Raw genomic sequence first — 16416 nt, forward strand, 5'->3', positions numbered from 1 at the left:
TGCGCTGGCTTCACCTCACGCTGTTATGTTAAACGTCCTATGCCCAATCCAGTCATTTATATAGATCAGTGGTTTAAGCTGGAGTTCTACTATTGAAGTTACAGTTACGTTTTGCAGGTCCATTCTGAAATAACACAAACTTACTAGGGGTGTGACGAGACACTTAATCCACGAGACGAGACGAAACACGAGATTGGGTTCACTAGAACGAGATGAGACGATATTTTTACACTTTTTAAGAAACCCTCAATGATAAAATAAATGAATAAGAAACTGAAATCACATTATTTTTTAAATGTTTTAACTAATCAAGGACTGGCCCTAACAATTATTTTGCTATGTAATTTGTTATTTTGGGGTAATAAAAATAGACCCAATTGAGCAGTAGCATTTAAAATTACATAATAACGAAGATGCAATAATAATTGGTTCAAATAAAGTATTAAAACCAAGTTACATTAAACAACATTAACAAACACATTACATTTGTGGCATAAAAAGCTTTATGTATGTATTATAACAAATGCCTGCAGGGGGCGATAGTGGACTCGTCTCGCGGACGCTGTCTTCACTTTCACTTTAGACGGAGAGAAACGCTTATTTTTAGACAAACAATGGTTAAATCCATATTAATATTTTAAATATATGTCCATTTCCTTACCCTAGAAATGATACAGACACTGTCATTTTTTGAGCAAGAACATGCAGACATTAAATCATGTAACTCTGTGTGAGGGTTTAATCTGCTGATCTGACACTGATCAACAGACAAACACAACGCGTCTCAGACTTCACACGAGTTCCCAAACGAACATTATTAGAAACCCAAACAAAAAAGCAAACGCAGTAAAAGACAAATATAATGCATGCACTGTAAAAGGGTCAAACAGAAAGCTGCATCCTCCGGAGGTTGCATATGTTGGCTGCATACGTCATCAAGGTTTATTTCAGATCATTAACTGAGCATTACATTCGCAAGTCGTGAGCATATTACAACAAATTGCGATTAACTAAATAATTAGTAAACTTTATAATTGTTAATAGTCTCTTTTAAAAATGCGACCTCCGAATGATGCAGTCTTTTATTTGAGAAACGGCCAGCACCTCCACAAGAAATCTCGCGAGACACATGTAATTTCGCGAAACACATTTAATCTCGTGAGATCTCGTCGCACGAGATCTCGTCACACCCCAAAACTTACTAGTCAGAAACATCCATTTCCAATCTCCGAATAATTGAATATTCCTCAAATTCTGTATCTAAATTCCATCTGATACAGGTTCAAATATAAGGTCTGTTTGCACAAACACAGAGCTACTGAAATGAGCTGCTCTGTAAAATAGGCAATAAATTATTATTTTTTTAAGTTAAAGTAGCATAAAAATATATGTTGATTTGATGAAAAATGCTGCTCTTTACAGTTTAGAGTTTTTAAATGGACATGTGAAACCATCTCTGGATAATTTTTGCACTTAAAAACATATTTTTGCAATGCATTCTTTGGCACCTTTAGTCAAGCTTTTCAACTTGCACTGCATGCCATAAGTATGCACTGAATATAGAAACGCATTATTTATACATTTGAATGCCTGTCAAATGGATATTTTTGACTGATAAGTCATATAGAAGGTCTCCTGTAAAAGTTTCAGTTTTGCTTCAGTAAAAAAAAAACTTAACCTGTTAAAACATGTTTACACAGAATTTGCATTAATAACATTACTGTTAACCTAATCTACATTTCAAATGTATTTTGAATATCATAAAATATCAAGTAATTAAACATTGCTAAAAAAAGACATTTATCATTATCTCCTAAATCCCCCAACCCACAGGTCTATTCCAATGTGCAGAGTAGAGCTGCCAGCTATTTACATCTCCATCTCCTTCACGCTCTACAATTTTTTCTTTATCTCATCTTATATGCACAAAAGGCTGTCAAGTGCTCAAGATGTCTCTGACAAGCCATATAAACACACAGGAGAAAAAGAGAGAATTACAAAAGATAAACTCTGTGACTCTTTCACGCATTATAATTCTTCAGTTCACAAATATAAGCCTTTTCAATATTTAAATTTGAGTGACAGGCTTTGCACCACCAGTGCAACAAATACCTGTCAAAAAAATAAAACACAGCTGAAAGTCTCTTTGTTTTTTACTTTATAAAAGTAACCTGACCTGAAAAATATTTTAATTAAGGTAGGGCCTTTACTACAGTTTTAATTGAAGCTCTGAAGGGTTTAGAGTCATTACTGCAGTCCGGCATCAACATAACCTCATGCGTTCCTGTCCACATCAACTCTCACGTTAAGCCCCAGCAGTGGCTTAGTTCATTAACACACTGCACATTTCCACACCTACTCTGAAAGTGAAACATTTGTTTAAAGATTTAGTGATCTTATGGGAATATCATGTTGATTTGATCTTTTTAAAGGTGCACTTAATAATATGTTCTTAATTAAAAAGTTTTAATTAAAAGAAATAATACTCATTGCTTATAAATGACTATTTTTCATTGAGCTGAGACAGAAGTACTGTATGTGCAGTACTGTGCATCACCAGCTTTGTTGTTTTAGCAAAGTTTCAATGTCCATTCATATTTATTTTTCACTCTTTTTTAAGATACAAACAAAAAATACAGGAATTATGAACACAACATTAAAAACAAAACAATTTTCAGAACAACAACAACCACAACTAATCCAATGGTAGCATGGTGGCCTAATGCTGCGTTCAGACCAGCCATGGTAGAGTCGTCAAGAGCGAGTGATTTCAATGATAAGTCAATGTGAAGACACGTTGACGCGCGTCTGGAGGTCTTGTTGCGCGAATGAGGCGTTTAGCGCGGCAGACGCGATTTCGCCTCATTCGCGCGTCTAGTTCGCACGAATGACGCGAATTGAGCGTTGCCCCAGGAAACGCGCGAGTTGAAAAATTTTAACTTTGGCGGAAAAACTTGCCGCGTTAACCAATCAGGAGCTTGCTCTAGTAGTGACATGATTACAAAAAGCGACCGGAGTCGCAGAAGCCCCTCCCATGACATTCTTCGTGAATGTCTAGAATTTCACGCGTGGCCTTTACTCGTGTATGAAGTGAGTAAACTCAAAGGGCCCTTTTTTAACGATCTGAAACGCAAGTGCGAAGCGCAATGCGCAAGTGACTTTGTGGGCGGATCTTGGGCGCTGTTGCTATTTTCCCGGCGGGAGAAATAACTCTTGTGCCAGGCGCAAATCAATAAGGGGTTGGTCCGAAGTAGGTTCATTATTCATAGGTGTGGTTTGGGCGTAACATCAAATAAACCAATCAGAACGCTATCCAACATTCCCTTTAAACGCAAGGGCGCAAGTTCCATGGCAGGTTGCTATTATAATGACGGATTTACCAGGCGCACGCCAGGAGCGGTTCACAGCCGAGGAGACCGACAGTCAAAGACAGAGAAGTTGTTTTGTATGGGAATAGGAGAAACCCGCCCAAATCTGCGTAGGTTAAACAGGCGTTAGAGGAAATGTCCACAATTGTCTCATCAGCTGGCATCCCCATCGTTGCGCCAAGCGCTACAATGATGTCAGGAGACAGGGGAATCCCAAGCTTGCCAGCATAAATCGGGCACGCTGTGTAACGGGAGGTGGATATGCCTCTACACAGATCTGCGTCCACCCTCACCGCTGAAAGGGTTTGGGGGCTTTGAAATCGGACCCAAGAAACGCAAGCAAGGTTCAACCCCAAAGAACACTTACAAATCAAGTTCATATACATTAAGGTTTTTTATGAAAACATTTTAATTATTATTTACATAAAATAAACGTAATACAGCCACACAACAAACGTATTAAAATATTTGAATCGTTATTTGCATGAGAATTTTTTAACGCAGCCACACAATAAATAAAAACTATCACCACAATGCTCACCACTATGATTCCCCTTATCTCATGTGTTAATATTTTTTATTGTAACAATTTATGATTTGCAAAAATAACTGTTGCATCTGTGTAGATTAGATAAGCAAATTGTGTGCACGTTGTGCACGCTATACATTATGGTCAAGTAGGGGTGGGCGATAAACCGGTAGACAAAATTAACCGGTAGAAATTTGTCAACCGGTAGAGATTTTGGACTATCGTTTCTATCGAGGTTACGTGCCCACGTCACGCTCCTGTGCGTGTGGTCGCGAAAACGTAACGTTTGTACACGTATTTAAGCACTGCAGTTTTAAAACAAGTTATTTTAAGCCATTGAAACACAGACAACAGATCTGTATGCGTGCGTTCTTTCTGTGTGTCAGGAGCGGACAAGTCGCGCAACCGCTGCTCTTTCTGTCTGTGAGGAGCGCGCAAGTCGCGCGACCTCTGCTTATTAAGCTCGTGAGCATTTTTCCCGCTTTATTGGCCTTAAATACACATATGCGTCAAAATTCCCGTCTTTGCAAGCATCATCATAAACACGACCAGTAAGGTCTTAAGAGAAAGTAAACAGCTAAAAGAGAAAGCGCATGTGTAACAGTGTATTGGATCCGGACTTTGGTCTTAAAGGGGAAGTTACCTAATTTTGCTCCTGTCTGTCACTCGTGTTAATCAAACAGCATTGAGAAAAAAATCTCTCGCTCCTGATTAAATCACTTTTCTACCTTAAATAAAAATATATATAGGCCTATACATACATGCATAATTATTTATTATCATTCTTATTGACTGTGTATCTTCAGAGAGCTTGAGTTTTGTTTGTTTTTATCTTCTTTCTATGCTTGTATATGTTTTTTGTGAGAATTATGAACATTTCTATGGTATTAAAGATTTAAACCTTATTAAAACATAAAAAACTCTACCGTGATACATATCGTTATCATGATATAAAATTAATCCTATCGTGATAGAAGATTTTGGTCATATCGCCCACCCCTATGGTCAAGCATGCGTCCTTAAAATAGCATAATGAACAACGTGCAACGCGCCACTGACTTTAGACTAGTTTTTTTTTGGTCAGTGGCGCAATTGTTTTTTTAAACTGCAAAATAGCATCAGGTATGGTTTGTGCCGCAACACGCCTCCTTTTTTGCGCTGAACCGCCCAGGGAGAGCAAGTTCATTCCCTAGTTTGCCGAGGTGCGTCTGTGGAGGGAAAAACCCGCTGTGCGCCGGTGCAAAATACGAATGATACATGCGTCACTGACAAAGTCAAGCGCTGGGTGCAAGATAGGGCCCAAAATGCTCAAGCAGCAAAATAGACGCTAGACGCGAATTTGATGCCTCAAACGTGGCTGGTGTGAACCCACGGTAAGACTCACAATGCTTTTAAAAATGAACATTCTTAGATGTATCTGTTTTTTTAGAATTACATTTACGCTGTATAGGGCTTTTGAGCTGGCAATGTTGGGTTTTTTACATTTAAAAAGTTCTTGATGTTACATCACAGGCTCTTGTATCAAGTGGGTTAAAGGTGCAATGTGGGATTTTTTGAAGGATCTCTTGACAGAAATACAATATAATATACATAACCATATTATCAGTGGTGTATAAACACTTTACACAATGAACTGTACTGTATTGTTTTTATTACCTTAGAATGAGACGTTTTTATCTACATGCACCACAGGTCTCCTTACATGGAAGTCACCACCATGTTTCTACAGTAGTTCAAAATTGGTCCATCTGTCTTTTTAATTGAAGCCAAGTGCAAACAGAAATACCAACTAACCATGTAATTCAATGTAAATTGGTGAGAAGAAAACGTTTCTCATATGTTTCGGTTCTTGATGTCAAGGAATAGTTACTATTATACTGTATATTTTTTTAATTCATGTGTCACTTGGTCAAGCTGAATGAAGCACATCCCAGATATGTCCAAATAGCATTTCTTTATTATTTTATCATTATTTCTGATCGATTTTGAACTATAATCTTCTACAATCATATAGACCTTTTACTATTATTTTCTCAGTTACTAATTCTAACATCTGATTAGCATTTTATGGTATTATTGCAAATTCTTCATGTACATTAAAACTTTATTTTTTTTCAGTTTCCGTCTAAGCTGAAATGGCATGGTAATCTGATACCTGTCATATTTCATACTAATTAACTATTTCTTATATATAGTCTTGGGAAAATTGTATACCATTTTAGACTATCTTGATACCTCGTCTGCTCATAAAGCATTGAGGTAGATACGAACCTTTAGATGAAATGACAGGTATTTCTGACGCGCCTCTAATTCTTGAAGTGGTTTAAATTTGATGTAGCTGTCATCATTACAGTCATCTTCCTATTTAGTAACCGATTACAAGCTTACAGACAATCATTTTTACAGCAAGTATCGCTAATATACATCTTCTGAAAATGTTTTACTGCATTAGGATGCCATTTGATGACTAATGGATTAAAACCCATTTAAAAAAAACTACTGCTTTTACACTTTATACATAATGGTTATTATAAAAGTTCTTAGATCTTTAAAAGGGTCTATGGCATCTGGCTGTAAAAAAAGCATTGCTTTAAAGCATGAATAAGAAAGACAGACATAAGGAGATTGAGAAAACGACAATGTGTGCCCTATCAACTGAGGAGCGTAATCTTACCGAGACCAGAGCACAGACGTGTCTTCCATGCATTATGAATTTATTGTCAATTTCACCCTTTCGTGATGCATGTCACGACTGATCGCTAATGGTGTAATGAGAATTTTAATGCCTTATGAAAAGGACATAGTATTTATCACATAAACACCATCAAACACCCCCACGCACACACAAACACAATAGACTCTTTCACTGCACCTCTGTGCAACTAAGCAACTACAACATATTTTCAAAATCAGTCTTTATCCAAAGTGACCTTCAATGTTTGTATTTTTATCATGATACAAAGGAATCAAAACTACAACTTTTGCATTTGTAATGTAATGCACAAAGCTTGAGCTACAGGAGCACAATGTATATAATTCATACAACATACACTTGGTTATTTTCAACTCAGCATTGGGTCAAGAAAGTGTCAAAACCAAGCTGTTGTGTTGAATTAACCCAGAAAATTTTTAACATTTGACCCAGCATATTGGGTTAAAACGATGGGTTCGGTTCGTCCCTCTTTGACCCAGTGCCTTTGAAAATAACATAAGCATTTTTGGGGTGTTATGTGAGCCTAAAGCCTTATTTGAAAGGTAATTGTGTCTCATAAAGATATCTGTAAAAATATATTTGCATGCCTCCTCCACAATATAACTCATGCATTCGGTAAAGATAAATTTGCGGTGGATGTGCCAGTTTATAATTTGAAACACCTGGAAATGCACGTGTGGTTAATTACACAATTATTCACATGACCGTATACATGTATATGGAATGGCCTACTGTTGTGTAATTGAATACATTTTAAAATTGTATTTAGCACTTGTTGCTGCTGCTGCTGATAATAATATATTTTGAACGTTTTCGTGATTTTCTTCTATTTATTTACATTAGCTCCCACTCGCTGTAAAAGAAGGATGAACGATGAAAGTATGTGCCCATACTTCTCATCATTTCAGTTATGATGAAGATGTCAATGTTTAAAATGCTTGCAAAGAAAGATACTGATCTCTGGTGCAGAATAAACACAAAGCGTGTGACCATCCAGTGCTCTTTAGTTGTCTAAAAGGAAGTGCAGAATTACTTTAACATAGATCCCCTTTTATAAACTTGGAGGTTTGGATTTGGACACAATTAAATTACCACACGACCTTGGTGTTGTCAAAAAACAGTAGGTAATTTGGCCGGGAATTTGTACGTGGGTGGTCGGAGAAAAACACAGGATTTCTGGATTCATATAGCAATAAAATCACTGACTACCCCCTGTCAATGATGAAAATACTTTATGTCCTCGGCGAGAATCAATTACTGTCCGAATAGGCCTTACAGTATGTTGTATTTTAATAAAAAAAAGGCTAATGTAGTGGTTCTTAAACTGTGGGGCAGGCCTCCCTATAAATAAATAAATTTATCATCAATTCTGTGTAAAAAGCCTCAGAAAATAATCATTACATTGTATCATTTAATAGCTTTGGTCTAATTCCAACTTTAAGCTTGAGATTAATTTATGTCATGAATTTTCATTGTGGTGGCGCAAAGGTATGCACCCTACACAAGTGTAGGGATTGCATGCTGAAAAGTTTGACAACCAACTGGGCTAATGGATGATGTCTGGGACAATGTAAAGGTGAAGTGCCTGCAATCCATTCAGCTGCAATTACTGTATTTTAACATTAAGGGCCCTATTTTAAACGGCAAACAGTCTAAAAGGGCGTGTACGAATCCACTTTTGTTAATTTAATGTCAGGAAAAATGGTTAGTGCGCATAGAGCACAGTATAAAATTGTTATTCCTTTTCTCGTAATGAGTAATGGGTGTGTTTTGGGTGCAATGTGTAATTAACCAATGAGAAGACCACAAGTTAACATAGATTTTTAAAATTGCATTGTTTTTATTTGTATTGAAATTGTTATTTTTTTGTATTAAAACTTTTGGTTCTCTTTAAAAGACATTTTTTTGCACTCATGGTTGTAAAAATAGCAGGCTTTTAATTGCTGTAAATGTATAGATAGCCTAGATCAGGGATGGGCAACTTCGGTCCTGGATTGCGGGTGTCCTGCAGAGTTTAGCTCCAACCATAATTAAACACACCTGAAGCAGCCAATTAAGGTCTTACTAAGCATACTAGAAACCTTTAGGCAGGTGTGCCAAGGCAAGTTGGAGCTAAACTCTGCAGGACACAGGCCTTAAGGACCGAAGTTGCCCATCCCTGGCCTAGATGATCAGTGTAATAATATAATTAGCTCAAATAATAATTTACAAATATGCAAGAAAAGGTTTGTACTCTAAAAATACTTTATTTGTAACAAACAGGAGATAAAGAAATTACAAACACGTGGTGAGCCGAAACATTTCAGCACTCAAACACTGCCGTGAGTGTTTTGAAAAGCATTACTTAAAAAAGTTCTCACCAAATTGATGATTTCAAGATGACGCCGGTGCTTGTGGCTTACCGTCTGCGATCCTCACGGCTTGTAATTATTTCTGTGATTTTGACTCTTCTTTCTCAACAAACAATATCCAGAGGTCCAGAGTCATCATATACAATAAATCCGTGGGGTAGCATTACATTTTTTATATAAATGCAATATTTGCATTTGTTTAAAGCAAAACATTCAATTACTTACAAGGCTTTAGGGGAAGCAGCTCTTTACGCCTTCTAACGTCTCATAATCGGTCCTCATTTATGTCCAAGAGACTCAATAATAATCTTTTACATTTTAATCCTTTAATTTTTCATATTTAAAAATGTTTGTTTGCTGCTTTGCATCTATGTGTGTGATAAGCAAACGCACTGAACGTGAAAATAACAACTGCGCCTGGCTGAAACTAGCAAAAAACACGGCAATGTGCTGGGTGTATGATAGGGCCCTATAACACACCCTACAATGCTTTACTTCTTTTATAAAATGGATAAGATATTATATCTGATAAGATATTATGGTTTTTATTACTAAATAATTAAATATTATTCTTTCATTTAAATATATGTGTCCCAGTTTATGAAAATCCGGCTAAGCTTGCTTTTTGTGATTTACTGTTTTCATAAAATCAAGAACATTTTGTGAAAATATAACCTTGATATCTTTTATATTGACGGAGTAAGACAGAAATCAGCGTGAAAATGATTAAGTAACTAACCTGATAATATTAGAATATGAAATTTACGTCTGGATTTCACAAACAGGGTCACACAATCCCTGCGAAACAATAACATAATATTGCTGTACAACTTTTATCAGCTGGGTGCCGCACCGATATTACAGATATAAGCTCATGGTGCTTTATCGTGCAAAAAGTCAATCAATCACAAATATCCATTATATGTGTATTGCTTACATATTCTAACATCTTTAGCATTATCTTGGTTTTCTCAGTGTTTATAAACAGCCTTCTTCTAAACATCATCCCTTCATTCCTCCATCTAATTTTCTCATCAGTTCCATCAGCATCCATTCCTCCGCTCATCCCTCACTCTGACACACTCATCCGTCTCATCCATCCGTCCTTCCTCGCATCTGCCGGCTTAATATTCACTGGAGAAATGGAGAGGCGACGAGAGAGCGAGTAAATAGAAACACAATATGCGCGCAGCGTGCTTCAACCTGCGTGCGGGTCAGCCGGAGGATAAGACTGCATGGTTGGAACGTCAATAGAAACAAAAGGAAAGACAATTTCCTGCACAGCGAGTTAGTGAAGGTGGAGTTGTTTTAATTTATCAAGACTTTGAAGGAAAGAAATAAATGCGGATGGGGAGTTTTCTGAGGCTACGAAGCTAAAATAGTAATCAGGTCCAGGTGCAGCCGGTGACTTCTCTTCCGAGTAGGCGCAAATTCAAAATATGTGTTCGGAATGTCATGTGTGTTACTCGTCATGCCAAAATATGTGTTTGTTGCGTCATGTAAACCATGTGCATCATGCTTCTTGTCAAAATACTTGCCTGCTGCACATGCTTTAAAGGGTTAATGATAAGAGAGACGCTCACGTTCACAAATTAGAACTCCGATTACACATGAGATTAAACAAGTAGGCTATCTTGCAAACGCGAGCTTTACTTTTCATCATAAACCCGTTCGGAGGATCTGCAGCAGGCTCGTATTTTGACATCACGCATGATGCACATAAGCTTACATGACGCGCTGAACACATATTTTGAAATGGCGATCCACACTCATGATGGGCTACATACATGTTTTGACAAGCTTTGCATCGTACGCCCTCGAAAAGAAGTCACCGGCCGCCACTGATCAGGTCTGCGATTGGAGTTCACAAGTGTTTGGTAGTAATGTCTGAACTATGTCGCAGGTAATGTATGTTATATGTAATATTTGTGAATATGTGCCGGTTCATTTAGCTATTAGCCACAACCCTAACACATAAGATGAGGAATCTGACCCAGAGAGCAGGCTACTCCGGGCTGGATCCGCACCGGAGCTGCTGACCATGGGGTGGATTCGGCCCAAAGTCGACTGCTGTCTAGGGAGATTGTACTTATTTTTTTTATGTGAGCCACTGAGGTTTTTGCACAAAAAATGGAAAACATTTAAAGAAAGAAAAATCACCCATTCCATCATTGGTCTGTCAAATGTTTGGATTTTTTGAATGCTCTTTCAAAGGACAAAATTTCACTTACTTCACCAGTAAAGTTTTGTAGGTGATTATGTCAGTCCACCAGCAAAACTACCCCAAAACTATGACAAGCCACCACGGACCAGCAAAGAAATTCAGCTAAAGCCATCTATTCGGTAATTGTTTCTCATGGGGATGTATTTTCAACATTTACAAAGGGCTCTAGTCAGTGATTTTATTGCCATCCAATTCCAGGATGTCTGTGGTTTTCTCCCACAACCTGCATAAAAATTCATGGCCGAATCATTTACGGTTTTCTGACAAACACCATGGCCGTGTTGTACTTTAATTGCCGTCCGAATCCACATCTCTGAGTTTGTAAAAGGGATCAATCCAAAAGTCATTTTGTGCATTGTTTTTGACCACTAAAAAGCACTGTGCAGTAACCATCGCGCTTCGCTGTAATTTGCATTAGAGAAGCTGCTTCCTTTGCATTCATTTTTTCAAGATTGACACCTTCATAACCGAAACGGCGAACAGTATTCATAGAAACAATCTTTCATCATCGCTCCACTACAGCGGGTGAGAGCTGATAAGAACAAAATGAAGAAGGAGGAAAACGCAAAAACATTTGAACCGGCTCATTATCATAGCAGCAACAGGTGTTAAGCACAATTTTAAAATATTTACTTCTTTTGAATATTTACTTCACATACACTGTAAAAAATGATATCATATCAACTTATATTTTTATGTTGCTTTAATAATTAATTTAAACAATTTTGTTCTGTCAAGTTCATATAGACTTGCATAATTAAGTTTTTTAATCTTCATGCTGCATTTTTATCACTGCAAATTCATCTTCATCCAAACACACAAGTTTTATCACTAAGAACCAATGCAGATTTATTCTTACAGATGTCCTCATGCGAAACAATTACCAGTGACAGGCTTAAGTTGGTCTTTGTACCAGGGGATTATAAACTAGTACCCTATATATACTAATGGCTTTATACTACAAAGCGTATACAGTGAAAAGCTGTCATATATTATATACTTCAAATGCATAGAAGTATGCAGTGTGTTAACAGCAAGCGTACAAGGCCAGAAATCGATACACGTTTCTCATTTTAATCAATGATGCGGCCTAAATTGCAAGCACACTGTAAAAGATTCCTTGTTGCACTTACATTTTTAAGTTTAAAGGCTGTATAAAGCTATTTTTATGTATTTAGACTTATTAACACTGTTTAGGGCCAGCTTTACTAACAGCTGGCGCCAGCGCAAACCATAATTTTGGCCTTAAGTAATGAATGATGTGATTTATTAAAGATGCACAGTGGATAGTTAGTGCTGAAAAGGTGTGATCTAGTTATTTTTATAGACCTTATTGCATATGCATTTTTTAAGGTGTTTCCCTTTCAGACACAATTTATGGGAGGAGATTATTTAAATGATTCATGCAACACGATTTACTAATGTTTGTGTGATTTTACTGGTATTTGGGCATTATTTAACACAGAAAAAAAGCATGTCTTAAATCATTTTGCACCTAAAATCGCGGCAGTTGTGGCTGATAATTGGCAGAGACAGTACAAGGCAGAGGATTTTCCACATGTAAGAGTTTATTTGAAAATGCCAGAAGAACATATTATTCAAAAATATTGTTTCAAATATATATATTTTTAAATATTATTCAAAAATATGCAGTACTGTGTAAAAGCCTTAGGCCACCACCACCAGACTTGTTATTTTAGAAGTTTTAATGTCCATCCATACAGTATTTATTTTTTAATCTTTTATTAAGATACAAACAGAAAATACAGGAAATATGTAAAAAAAATGTAAATACATTTTCAGGACTAAATGTCTTCTTTAGGCATCGTCGGTGTTTAGTGTGACCTCTCTTGGCACTAAACACATCTTGAGCGTTTTTGAGCCGAATGAAGTAAAAAGACTAATTTCTTTAAAATTAAGAATTAGGATTTAATTTCATTTAGGTTTAAGAGATCCAGTTTCCTGCTATTGCTCAAGTTGAAAGGGAGTTTACCCTAGAAACTTTACACATCAGTTTACATTTTTATACAGTTTTTAATACTATACACATGTCTTGTATTTTCTGGATGTATTTTATTAAAGAGACTGAGAAACAAATATATATTATATATATCACTAACATTTGAAAAACAACATATCTAATTCTGGCATGGTGGCCTAAGACTTTTGCACAGTACTGTATGTTATTTTTTGAGTCACAAGAGGAGAAGTCACACAATACCAGGTTTTTCAAAACTTCTTGTAAACCTTTATTTTTTTGTCCTCCGGTTCTTTTCAGTGCATTGGCTTCATTAGCTGGGATTTCACACTTCGAATTTATGATCTGCGATGTCTGTAGTGCTGAATTCAAGATCAGCTCTGCTTATTTTCGACCCTGAACTAATTTGTGATGCTCTTAGTAGATTGCATTGGTCATTATGGAGATCAGCTGTTACGTCTGTGTTATTTAATTTGCGACTTAAATGCTCACCCTGTGCTCTGTGTGAGTCCTAACACCACAGTATAGTGATAGGGAAACACTTAACTGTCAAAAAGTACCATCCTTCAGATGAGACGCTTAACTTAGGTTCTGACTCTCAGTGGTCGTTAAAAATCCCAGGATGTTCATCGAAAAAGAGTAGGGGTGTGCCCTGGCATCCTAGCCAAACTTGCCCATTGGCCTACTAATCATCCCCTCATATACTAATTGATGATATTACTCTGTCTTCTCTCTACTAATAAACTGGTGTGTAGTGGGTGTTCTGACGCAAAATGGCTGCCGTCACATCATTCAGGTGGAAGCTGCACATTGGTGGTGGTTGAAAAGCATCCTCCTTTCATATGTAAAGCACTTTGAGGGCTGCAGAGAAGCACAATTTAAATGTAACTTAATATTATTTTAATTGAAGAATTAGTCAATTTTCTTAAAAACAATCTCGATACTTACCAACATGTCATTCAAAATGTTGATGTCTTTCTTTGTTCAGGCGAGAAGAAATTATGTTTTTTGAGGAAAACATTCCAGGATTTTTCTCATTTTAATGGACTTTAATGGACCCCAACACTTAACACTTAACAGTTTTTTTCAACGGAGATTCAAAGGACTCTAAATGATCCCAAACTAGGCATAAGGGTCTTATCTAGCGAAACGATTTTCATTTTTGACAAGAAAAATAAAAAATATGCACTTTTAAACCACAACTTCTCATCTATCTCCGGTCCATGATGTGCCAGCGCGACCTCACGGAATTGCGTAGTGATGTAGAAAGGTCACGTGCCACATATATGAAATGCACATGCAGACCATTTTTAACAATAAACTGACACAAAGACATTAACTAGTATCATTCGACACACAACAACGTAGGAACGGTCCTCTTTCTCCACACGTGTAAACACTGGGGCGTAGTTTCGCATACGTCATCCGTGACCTCTTGACGTGATGATGTATTACGTGAGGTCGCGCTGGCGCATCACAGGACCGGAGATAGACGAGAAGTTGTGGTTTAAAAGTGCATATTTTTTATTTTTCTTGTCAAAAATGACAATTGTTTCGCTAGATAAGACCCTTATGCCTCTCACGTTTAGACTCCGTTGAAAAAAACTGTTAAGTGTTGAGTTAGGTGTAAAGTGTTGGGGTCCATTAAAGTCCATTCAAATGTGAAAAATCCTGGAATGTTTTCCTCAAAAAACATAATTTCTTCTCAACTGAACAAAGAAAGACATCAACATTTTGTATGACATGGTGTTGAGTAAATTATCTGGATTTCTTTTTTAAGAAAATGGACTTATCCTTTAATTACCACTCCCATCAGCACTTTTTGGGAATTGCGCTCTCACGCTAATTTGCCCCGTTTAGTAAATCCGGCGCTATGGGTTGGATTCCTTATGTTAAATATAGGCAAAGTGTCAAAGTGAGTTTTATGTCCACTTCACCAGGGTTTGTACAAGTTTCAGATTTTTTTTTTCAAATATGAGAGATTCATACATAACAGTCTTCCTTTATTACTTTTATGGGCAATTTCAGTGCTGGAAGTACAGTGGAAGTCCTTATATGGGCACTTCACCCAGAATAGCGCAGGGACAAACCAACCAAGAGCTGACACAAAATCAACGTCATCAGAAAACTTCGTTGTTGTTTGTGAGGAAAATTTAAGCTTGTTCAGCTTCTCAATGAACCCAGCATTATGGAAACAAATCATACATTTCCGTATCACGAATTTCTGTTTATGTCTCATTGTCACATATTGGTCACTCAACTGTTTTTTCCTATTTTCTTACCATTGTCGCTTCAGTTTAGAATTAGATTTACATAAAATTACATCCTTACCTAAACCCAACTCTAACCCTAACGCCAGGCGACAATAGTTTAAAAATCAGAAAATATAAAAAGGTAGCCTCTTATGGAACGGCTGAAATTCCACAAGGGGGCGCATTTGTTCCTCAGACGTTGCACAATAAACATGACATCCGAATATATTCATTATAAATCATGAATGTAAAGTGAGATTCGAACGAATGTCTGTTAGTGAACTTATTGTATACACTATTTATATCGTAATTCGGTCAGAAACGTCAAGATTGTGAGATGAACAAATCGTTTTGGATTAAAAGGCTTGGATATTCCATTTCCTTGGACTTTTGGGGATTTATGAACAATTTGTTTTGGACAATTTCACCGAAGCGGATAAAGGAAAGATTTTGAAGGTAAGTAAATATCCTAAATCGGCGCCGCCCGGTTCAGGTAACTAACAACTAGATTACAGTTTTATGACTGCTAAAAATCATATTATGCTTTCTGTGTGCGCTTAATGGAATCCCGAAAGTCTAAGCTTTACAACGATGTGCCGCATGACCGTATATTTTGAAGATTTAATGCTTCAAAGTTACAATGTCGTAATGCAGCCTCACGTGCAAGGGAGGGGGTGTGCCGTGTACGGCACAGTGTTCCTTATCAGGTTAATCAGAAAGAAAATTTTATAAACCAATACTTGAAGTAAAATCCTAACGCAAACACCAAATCTAACCTTAAACCGAAGCAACGATGGTTTTAAAATAGGGAAAAGCAGTTGAGTAACCAATACGTGACAATGACATATAAACACAAATTCGTGATACAATCACAAAATTTGTGACAGTATCACGAAAAAGAATAAAAAAAAAATACGTGACTATAGGTACGTAATTTTGTGAGACTAGGTAGGCCCTCGAGTAGTTCAGGTTTTTTCAGGAAAGTAGCAGTAGAGCTGATT

The sequence above is a fragment of the Paramisgurnus dabryanus genome, chromosome 4 (assembly GCF_030506205.2).
Source record: "Paramisgurnus dabryanus chromosome 4, PD_genome_1.1, whole genome shotgun sequence".
NCBI classification, from domain to species: Eukaryota; Metazoa; Chordata; class Actinopteri; order Cypriniformes; family Cobitidae; genus Paramisgurnus; species Paramisgurnus dabryanus.